The sequence below is a fragment of the Tenrec ecaudatus genome, chromosome 12, assembly GCF_050624435.1.
Source record: "Tenrec ecaudatus isolate mTenEca1 chromosome 12, mTenEca1.hap1, whole genome shotgun sequence".
In the NCBI taxonomy this organism is placed as follows: Eukaryota; Metazoa; Chordata; class Mammalia; order Afrosoricida; family Tenrecidae; genus Tenrec; species Tenrec ecaudatus.
In genome coordinates, this window is record NC_134541.1 from 38,030,218 (window position 1) to 38,040,601 (window position 10,384).

The 10,384-nt window shown below is 45.1% G+C and overlaps 1 pseudogene; it reads right to left on the bottom strand.

Annotated features, from left to right (window-relative positions):
* Positions 1–1,506: 1,506 nt before the first annotated feature.
* Positions 1,507–1,818, bottom strand: LOC142462237 (protein FMC1 homolog; annotated as a pseudogene).
* Positions 1,819–10,384: the final 8,566 nt, after the last annotated feature.

The following is a 10,384-nucleotide window of genomic DNA, read 5'->3' on the forward strand; positions in this document are numbered from 1 at the left end:
ATCATGAATTCTTGGTCATGCTCCTTGGGCTTCCAGATGGTAACTCCGAAGGTCTCACACCATGGTGCTGTTTTGCTGTTTCATCTGCATTATACCCTTGGCCTTTTCTGTTCAAAGAGAAGAAATATATTCCAATATCAGCAAGGTAAATAGTATTATTGGGTAGCAGATAGAGTTATTATCGCTACCCAGTTGTCAGGTTATCATACTGTAGTGGCTTGCATATTGCTATGTTGAAAGCTATGCCATCGTTATTCAAGGTCACCTATGGTGGACAGATCGCCGCAGAATTTCCAGGCTAAGGGAGAAAGGTTGGAAGAATGGTGTGAAGATCATCTTCTGAAAAACAGCCAGTGAAAACTATGGATCACATTAAAAGATCATCAGACACTCTTGCTTCCAACATGTCATTTAAAACAAAAAATTCATCATCCAATAAGTCCACAGGGAAGAAGCGCACAAGCCTGTGTGATGATGGGTTGATGGGATCAGGTCTCAGGTATCCAAAGATCCCAAGCAAACAAGTATATCAAAACAATCAAGGGGAGTTGGAATGGAGGTCCAAAGCCCACCTGTAGACAATTGAATACCCCACCCCCTAACCCCCACACACGGGTTATAAGGAAGGGATGATTCAAGAAAAACACATCATTCCTCTAGTTCCCGAATGCTTCTGCTCCCACCCCCCTGCCCCAGGTCACCCCAACAAACATACATGGCGTAGTTCTGCCTTAAAAATCTGGCTAGACTGTAAAACACACATTGGTACAGATAAGAGCTCTCAATGCATAGAATTCAGGACAGATAAAACTCTCAAGAACAGTAGTGGGAGTGGGATATCATGCGGGTAGAGGGGATGGTCAGTGTGGTAGTTACATAATCTGGTGTCAATTTGAAAGGATTATGAGTGAAGGGGTGAAGCCTATTCTGTCAATGGATCATAGCCAATGAGGCCTCTGTGTGGGCATGGCCTTCTCCTGAGAATTCTGGGAACTCTGGCAGATTTCTTCCTTGAAGGCCAGAAGACACTTCGCTCTTGCTGTTAACTCCCTGGGAGACATTGTAGCTGGCAAGACACATGGAAGTACACTAGTGCTGCGAGCTGGAGAAGCCACATGGACTTACCCTGATGCAACCAGACCTCTGAAACCAGAGAAGCCACACAGAGGTCCCTGCCAGCGCTGAGATACTTACAACACCACTGGATCCAAAGACTTTCTTCTCACTGACTTTTGATCATCCTGCACACGGCGTCATTGCATGTGTTTTGTGAGTCTGAAGGGGAGTTTATATATTGGTACCGAACATATGGGCTAATATCAGAGGTGTGGGCTGGGACAGAACTGGACTGGAACATTTTCTTAATATGCAATTGTTCTTGTATATAACCTTATTTCTTTTTTATTTTATTATTTTATTTTTTTTTCAAACTTTAATGATAAATAGACATTGTGGCAGGCATCATGAAATTCTGGTGAGGGCAGTGTCCTAGCATTCTCTCCATTTTCACGGTTCCCAGCCCTTCCCTCCGGGCTGACTGGGCAACTGGAAACCCACCAAGCCAGCCAGCTCGTCCACTGAGCGCTCCCCCCTTGCCGTGGAATTCCTGGTGCAGGGCCACGTGTTGCCGGACGCTGCGCAGTAGGCAGAGATAGGTGGCAGCTTGGAAGTGGAGTTCTTGCTGGGCTCTGCATAACTTCTCACTGGTGACCGGTAGGCCGCGGTGTCAAGGTAGGGTCGTCCTGTGGCAGCGCTCAGGTAGCGCAGCTCCTGCAGGAGGCCCAGCAACTTGCGCACCGGGGACCCCAAGGCCGCCATTTCCCCGAGGCTGGCGACCCGGGCGCGACGCTCCTCCACCGCCCACTCCAGGCAGCGCGGTGGACCGGCCCGACCCGGGCACGCAGAGGATCGCCCTCTGCCTGGTCCGTCATAACCTTACTTCTTATATACATATGAGTCTCCCTGGATTTGTTTCTCTAGCCAACCCAGACTAATACAGTCAGGGGAGAGGGAAGGTGGAGAAGAGGGGAACTGATCACAAGGTTGAATATATAAAAAAAAAAAACACCTCCCACCAAAGGGAACAAATAATAGAGATGTGGGTGAGGGGAGAGAGTGGACAGTGTAAGATACAAAATAATAATAACAATATATAACTGATCAAGGATTCAGGAGGGGTGGGAGTGGAGAGCAGAGGAGCTTATACCAAGAACTCAAGTAGAAAGAGAGCGCGTGGAGAATGATGGTGGCAACATATGTAAAAATTTGCTTGATACAATTGTTGTATGGAATAATATAAAAGTGGTAAGAGCCCCAATAAAATGATTAAAAACTTGAGCCTCCACTCAAGTACTCCCTCAATGCAAGAATGCATTGTTCTATGAAACTGGCATTCCATGATGCTCACCTTCAGGACACGATTGATGAAGACAAAGCAGGTGCATAAGCAAATGTGGTGAAGAAAGCTGATAGTGACTGGTTATCAAAAGATATAGCATCTGGAGTCTTAAAGGCTTCAAGATAAACAAGCAGCCATCTAGCTCAGAAGCAACAAAGCCCACATGGTAGAAGCATACCAGCCTGTGTGATCATGAGGTGTCAAAGGGATCAGATATCAGGCATCAAAGAACAAAAAATTAAATAATTGTGAATGAGGGGGAGTGCAGATTGGGGACCCACAACCCATCTGTAGGCAACTGGACATCCCCTTACAGAAGAGTTGCAGGGAGGGGATGAGCCAGTCAGGGTGCAGTGTAGCAACAACGAAACCTACAACTTTCTATAGTTCCTAAATGTTTCCTACCTCCGCCCCCCAATTATGATACCAATTCTACCTTAAAATTCTGGCTAGACCAGAGAATGTACACTGGTACAGATTGGAACTAGAAACACAGGGAATCCAGGATGGATGATCCCTTCATGACCAGTGCTGAAACCGGGAGGGTGGAGGGAGGGTGGGATAGAAGGGGGAACCGATTACAAGGTCTACATATAAACTCCTCCCTGGGGGGTGGACAACAGAAAAGTGGGTGAAGGGAGACATCGGACAGTGTAAGACATGACAAAATAATAATAATTTATAAATTATCAAGGGTTCATGAGGGAGGGGGGAGCAGGAAGGGAGGGGAAAAATGAGGAGCTGATACCAAGGGCTCAAGTAGAAAGCAAATGTTTTGAGAATGATGATGGCAACAAATGTACAAATGTGCTTGACCCAATGGATGGGTGTATGGACTGTGATAAGAGTTGTATGAGCCCCCAATAAAATGATTTTTTTAAAATGATTGAAAGCTCATAATCGTTGAGTTGATTCCAATCCACAGCAACCCTATAGGATACAGTAGAACTGTCACAGGTTTCCAAGGCTGTAAATCATTGTGAAATAAGACTGGCCACATCTTTCTACAGAACAATGGCTGGGTCCAAGTCACAGACCTGTCCATGAGCCGCTGACTGCCTCATGATGGCACCACCAGGGCTCTTTGAACACATCAATCAAAAAAACAAAACTCAAGGAAGGAAGACCCCACTGCCATCGAGGTGATTCCAATTGAGAGGGTTTTCAGAGACTATAAATATTTACAAGAGCCGACAGCCCCACCTTTCTTCCTTGGAGTAGCTGGTGGGTTTGAATCATTGACCATGGGCCTAGCCCAAAGCACCAGGACTCAGGTAAAGTGGACTCATGAAGTGGACTGGCATAATCGGCACAATGTCATGAGCGTGACGCTAGACTGAGCAACACTTTCTTCTGGTTTATATATGGTTGCAATGAGTCAGAGTTAACTCAGTAAGAGCTATCTATGTATCTATCTATAACTTATAACTGTTTGAATGTCAGAGGACTAGTGGCTAATGAAGTCCAATGCCCTAGCCAGAGGATCAACACAGCTTGTTGAAGACCACAAGGCCTGTGGGCTCTTTGCAGTATCCTACCTTCTCTCTCAGGCCCTACTGATAGAAATTACCTGTGCCAACAGAAGCTCCAAACATGGCTGGTTATTATCCATTTGTCACTTCACATGCATCCTCTGCCTTCCTTTGCTCTGCTTAATGCCCCAGAAGCTGAGTAATGGGGACTCTAGCTTCCAGCTGAGACCAAAGAATGATGGACGTATTCAGTCACCATGTCCCCTCAGATTTTTCCTGAAGAAAGGTGTGTGTCAGGGTTATAGCCTCTCACCATCATTATTCATTCTACATACTGAGCACATGATCATAGAAGCTGGACTGCATGAAGACGAACACGCCATAAGGATTGGACACCTCTCACTTATGAATAACTTTTGATATGCAGATGATATAGCTTACTTGATGAACATGAGGAGGACTTGAAGCAATTGCCAGTGAAGATCAAGGATTCAAGCCTTCAAAATGCATTGCGACTTAAAGAAAAATCCTCCCAACTGGACCAATAGATCACATTATGACAAATGCACGAAAGACTGACGTTAAGAATTTCATCTGTGCTCCTGGATGCAGCAGCCAAGAGGTCTAATGATGCGTTGTGCTGGGTAAATCCGCTGCATACGAAGTATTTCATATGCTGAAGTCTTTGAGGACTAGGGTGTGCAGGACTCTAGCCATGGTGTTTTAAATCACTTCACAGACATGTGAAAGTTTGACGTTGAATAAAGACGATTGAAATAGAATCATTGCATTTGAATTATGGTGTAAGCAAAGAATATTGAAAATATCACAGCCTCTCAAAAGAATAAACAAATTTGTCTTGGAAGAAGTACAACCAGAGTTCTCCTTAGAAGCGAGGATGGCAAGACTTCATCTCAGGTACTTTAGACCCATTGTCAGAAGAGACCAGTCCCTGGAGGGCATCATGCTTGGTAAAGCAGAAAGGAAGTGAAAGTAAGGAAGACCGTGGATGAGATGGACTGGCGTAGTTGCTGCAATAAAGGGCTCAAACGTAAGAACAATGCTGAAGATGGCACAGGATCAGGCTCTGCTTCTTTCTGTTGCACACGGGGCTGCTCTTAGTGGGAACCAATTGGATGGCATCTAACAGCAAATATGTTCAGTCGGGTGTGCATACTTCTAGGTGGGCCACTGCTCTATTCGGATGGCCTCTTTGCCATGTCTACAGTTCTTTCCTGGTTCCAGATTAAGTCTCAGTTGATATGGCTTCCCTGCTCCTGCTGGCCTGTGAGTCACTCACCCCTTGTTTTTTGCCCTTCGTTGTACTCACCCCTCTGCATATACACCCAGCAGTACAATCATTTTGGTTAAATCCACTGAGTGTGCTGGTGGCTTCATGTAGGCCAGAAGAACCCACGTAGCCCTCCTGGAGGTACAGTCTCGCTCTTTGAAAATTATGTATCAAATTATGTATCAAAGTGCTTGCTGGTATGTTAGTGAGGGTCAAATGATGTGTGCTGGTAAAGTAGTTTACTCTATTAAAGTTATGACCCAGATGTCTTATTCAGGAAGCACTGCAGTGTATTTTGGTACAATCACAATTCAGGCCTCATCTAGTTTTCATACCAACTTAGCTTTGTGCCATCCCAATGGGGCCGTCTTGTTCATCTCTCAGGCCAGTCCAGGTACCTCATGGTGGATAGACTTTTCTGCTTCCACATTGAAGACACTGAAGTGGTGAACAGTTTCCTGTGTTGGGATGTAAAACCATGAGACAGCGTACATCCTAGATTTATACTCCAGGCAGCTGCCAGCAATGATCTTCCAAAGAGAAGCACGTCCCCTCTCCTGTCCCTTCCTTTTATTGAAGAGCCGAACTAGAATGCAGCCAAGACAAGAAGAGGAGCCGCATCTAGACTTCTGAACACAGGAGCCAAGACCAATCTTGGGGAAAGTCTACCTCTAAGGTCTAGTCTTCCCTCCTCCACCGTGTCTAGTCTTCACCCTTTAGCAAGTGCCTCCTTCAGTCTTCACTCCAACCTACGGACTTCTGGGCTACTGACTCAACTGCCAGTGACGTTCCCAAGCAGAGATCATCCTGTGTTCCCTCAATGACAGTTCGTTAGACTCACTGAGATCTCATTAGCATCTATGAATACTCATAACTTGCAGGTGCTTAGCTACAGCTATGACAATACCTATCAAGATATGTTGTTACTTCAATGGTGCCAACAAATATTATTGTAACTATCCGTGAAATTACTTGGTTCGTTAACAGAAGCATTCCAAGCATCCCCTTACCATAGCAGTCTCTTCTGGTTGCTTTGTCCATGGTTGCAAGTGTGGATTTTTGGGCCAGTCTGCTCTGTGTTCAAGGTTAAGCTGGGCTTCTTGCTTTGTGGGGAGGTAATTTGAATCCTCTGTCCCGCAGTGTGCTGGAATCAGCTTGCAAAAGCTGGCCGGTGTGTCTCTCCCCAACTCTGTATTTACTGATATCATGGGGACCCTTTAAAATGGTCCCAACATCACAGAAATCTTACAATTGGCTTTTTTTTTTGCTTGAAATGATGGGGTTTTTAAAAAATGTTTTCTAGTACACCAATGACTCTGCACCTATGTTTTCTCACCTCTTAAGAACAAATAAGAATAGTGGTTGTTCTGTAGTAAGTATCTTGCTTTCCCTGCAGGCAACTCAGGGTCAGTTCCAGGCAATACACGGTCGTCCCCCATTTGTGAGTGGAAACCTGCATCCGGCTACGATGCTGAGCAGACTTTCCTGGATCTTGGAACTAAGATAAACTAAGAAGAAAAAAAAACCTGCCACCTTTTTTTGAAACTCAACAATAGAACCTCTTTATCACAGCAATGCTATCTACACCTGGTCCTAGGGATGGCTCAGGACTAACTAGCCAGCATAGGATACCCATGAGTCGGTGGCCACATTTACAGAAGCTTACAACAGCAACAATGAAGCTGATACCAGAACCTGTTCCTTTTCTTGCTCTGAGGATTCAATGATGGAAACCACATATCTGCTGTAGGGTGTTTACTCCATATAAATGAAGTGCTATTGTAATGATTGTATTGGTCAATGAAGTTTCTCCTTGGGAGTCTTTTGACAAATTATATGCAGAACTGGTCAAGAGCGATAAAGCCACTTCCAATTTCCTACCAAGAAGGCCTCTTCTAAGACAAAGCAAAATGTAAAAAGCAATTTTTTTTCTTGTAATGACTCAGCTTCCTACTAGGGAGGCACAATGCTGCTTCCCAAGAACGAACCGTGATTAGTGATATCATGAATACTCCCCTTGACCCCGGTGATTACCAGGCTACCCAAGAAAGAGGAACCATGCTGGTTTGCTGACTGTAAGAATCGCCAGCACAGCTGTCCCAGAATTCCATCCTTAAGCAACTGGAGTTGAGTTTCTGGGTTTGGTTAGGAGGGTTCAGGACATGCTACTGGGTAAAAGGAAGGACATGGGGTGAGAAAAAGGTTCCTGCCAAGTTACTGAGAGACACATGATAGCTCAACAGGGAGCGGAGAGTCAGGTTTAATATTGTTTCTGCACCACATTTAATAATTGAGGTCAATGGTTTATCAAGTCGTCACGGAGGGCCAGCGAGAGGACAGGCTTCTAAGGGCAGACAGGCAGAAGGAGAGGCTGAGGCCACAAGGAAAAGAGCACTAACCTGCTCCTGTTGGTGTGATTGGGAGGCACTCTAACGACCCATAGCCCCCGACTTTTCACTGTCCCTGAATTCCCACCATTACCTGAGTATGTAAGAATCTCCAGAAACCTGAGCCTTCCCATTGAGATAAACAAAGTTTCCCAAAAGAAAAGTTATCCCATTAGGACAGGTGCTTATATCTGATCTGTGCCCATCTATGGATATATATATATATCCAGATGCAAACCCTAGAAACTGCCCCCTGGAAGGTCCTAGTCTCCTATTGTATTTTGAGGAGTTCTGTTTACGATGGAAATGGAAACAGAGGCAGAGACAAAGGAAGAGAATCTACAGGTTGCCGGTGCAAACCCAACCAGAGACACCTTAGAAGAAAGGCTGAATGATCTGCTTGCAAGAAGGCACAACCATGAGAACCCCTTGGGCCAGTTCTACTCTGCACATGGGGAATGTCAGTGGGTCAGAATTGAGCCAGGGCTTTGGTTTCTTAGCTGAGAGACAGCTAAGTAGGGACTTGAGGCAGACAGCAGGGAAAAGGGTATGGAATGCAGTAAGGGGCAAAAGAGGCAGGGGGACTGGCTGAGATGCTGGACGGGCAGGGGCAAGACAGACAGGAAGCCCAAGGGACACGATCTCTCACTCTGGATATTTTTCCTTTGTGAAATGATGAGTTAGAAGAAATTTCTGATAGCAAAGGGGTCAGAAACAGGAAGGGCACTCAGAGGCCAGTGACCATCACAGGGCTCTGGGACTTGCCTGCTGCAGGGAGAGTGTATTTTTGGCCTGTGGGTCTTGTGTGCAGGGAGAAATCAGGAAAGGGAAATTGCGCATTTAATCCCACATAGGTCTTAGGCTAATTATCCTCTATTTAGTGCTTATAAGTGAGACATGGTCAAGGCTTTTCAACAGCCTTGATATTGCAGGCATGCGTCGATAGCAGTCCTGAGGCCAGAGTGAGGCAGGACCAAATATTAATATTCCAAAGCAGACCGAGCTAAGCAGAAGCTTTAATATAAAAATAATACTTGAATTTAGCCTGGATCCTGTTTTTTTCCCTTTTTTCAACTAATGGGCATTTGCATCAGGAGCACAGTTTTTCAATCTTCCAGAATTCACTTTGGCATAAGAGATAATCTTACCTCCAAGTGAAATTCAGAAAGTAGGAGGATATACTGAACACAGGAGTCCCTGGGTAATGCAAATGATTGACGTACTTGGCTGCTAACCAAAAGGTTGGGGCGGGGGTGGGGAGGGGCAGTGTTCAAGTCTACCCAGTGGCCCCTCAGAAGAAATGTCTGTTGATCTTAAGTCAGCCACTGAAAGCCCTGTGAATCAAAGTCCATAATCTGTCAGAATCAACTTAAAGGCAACTGGGTGTGGGCAAGCATGGACTTACTTACAAACCGATAGTGTAAGAAAGCACAAGGTAGCCCATGTTCGCCTTACTTTCTGGAGTCTCCATCCCTTGTCAGGGACTGTAAGTTTGAAAGAGGCTTTGATTCTGCAGGGAGGTGCTGTGGAATTGGGAGGGAGCCAGATGCCAGCAGAATCTTTGATGTGGTAAAGAATTGGGAAACTGTTCACTACAGATTAGTAAGTAAGCACAAGAAAGCCCATTCTTACCTGCCTTATTTGGTAATCTTAGCTAAGGTCTGGGTGTACTGAACACAACTCTTGTGCCAGGCACTCTCTTCTTACATTGAAGGTACAACAGTGAGGAGTGAGACCTGGAAGGGTCCCCACATCTGCCTCACCTCTTGTCTGACTTTTACAGGCAAACTTCAGGGTTGTCCTTCATGATATGACAAACTCATCTCCTCTCTCTTCTCTCTTGAGCTCTGGAATGAAAGTGAATTCAAGTCTCGGGCAAGAGACATAGAATATTTTACCCCAAGCAGCCAAACTTTATTTTCTGACCCTGGCTTTGACCTGTCACCCATTCAGGGCTTTGAACTGATTCTTCCCGGATCAGTCATGGCTGATGATGCAAAACCAGAATGGCCCTGAGATTGTACATCATGTCTGCACTGGAACAATAACTGGAGTCGGGGGGAAAGTGATAGGTTGACGCCCTGATAGAAACTTAATCTTCCTCCTAGAAAGCAAAGACATCATACCTGTCGCATAGCAACCAAATCTCCTAACTGGCAGAGTCAGAAGGAATGGTGCCCAGATCAAATACGGTGGCTGACCTCATTGCTTGGGAGGTGCATGGCTCTCCACCATCCTGGTAATAATCCCGTCACCTTCATCAAGTTCCTGGAAGGGCTTGCTATGCCTTCTCTAAGTCTTCCATTCCAGGGTTTCAACTCCTCGCCCCCCCTCACCTTTTCCACTAATCATTCCGGTGCACACACATTTCACAAATTCAGATCCATCTCAATTTTGCAACATGAGCCATGATAGCACTAGTTCAAAGAGGTTTAAAGTCCTGCTTTGAATCAACACCCAGAAAATACTATTTTCCCATCTGTAAAATGATCAAAGCTAGTGGTTGCTTCATGTCCAATAAGATCATGAGAGGAGTCAATGAAATAATTCATGCTTATACAGTGTGTGTGTATGGTGTCAGACACTGGAGAACATTAAAATAGGTTAATTATTATTGCTAGTCGAGTCGCCAGGTGGTGCAAAGGGTTAAACTTTAACTACTATCTACACCAGTGGCTCTCATTCACCCAGAGAATCTCGGAAACAAATAGTTGGTGAGAGAAGACTATGGAAATATCATAGCCAGTATGGGCCCTATAAAGCACACTTCTACCTGATACAAATGAGGCAGATATCAATAGACTCGATGACAACTGATATTTTGAATATTTTTCTT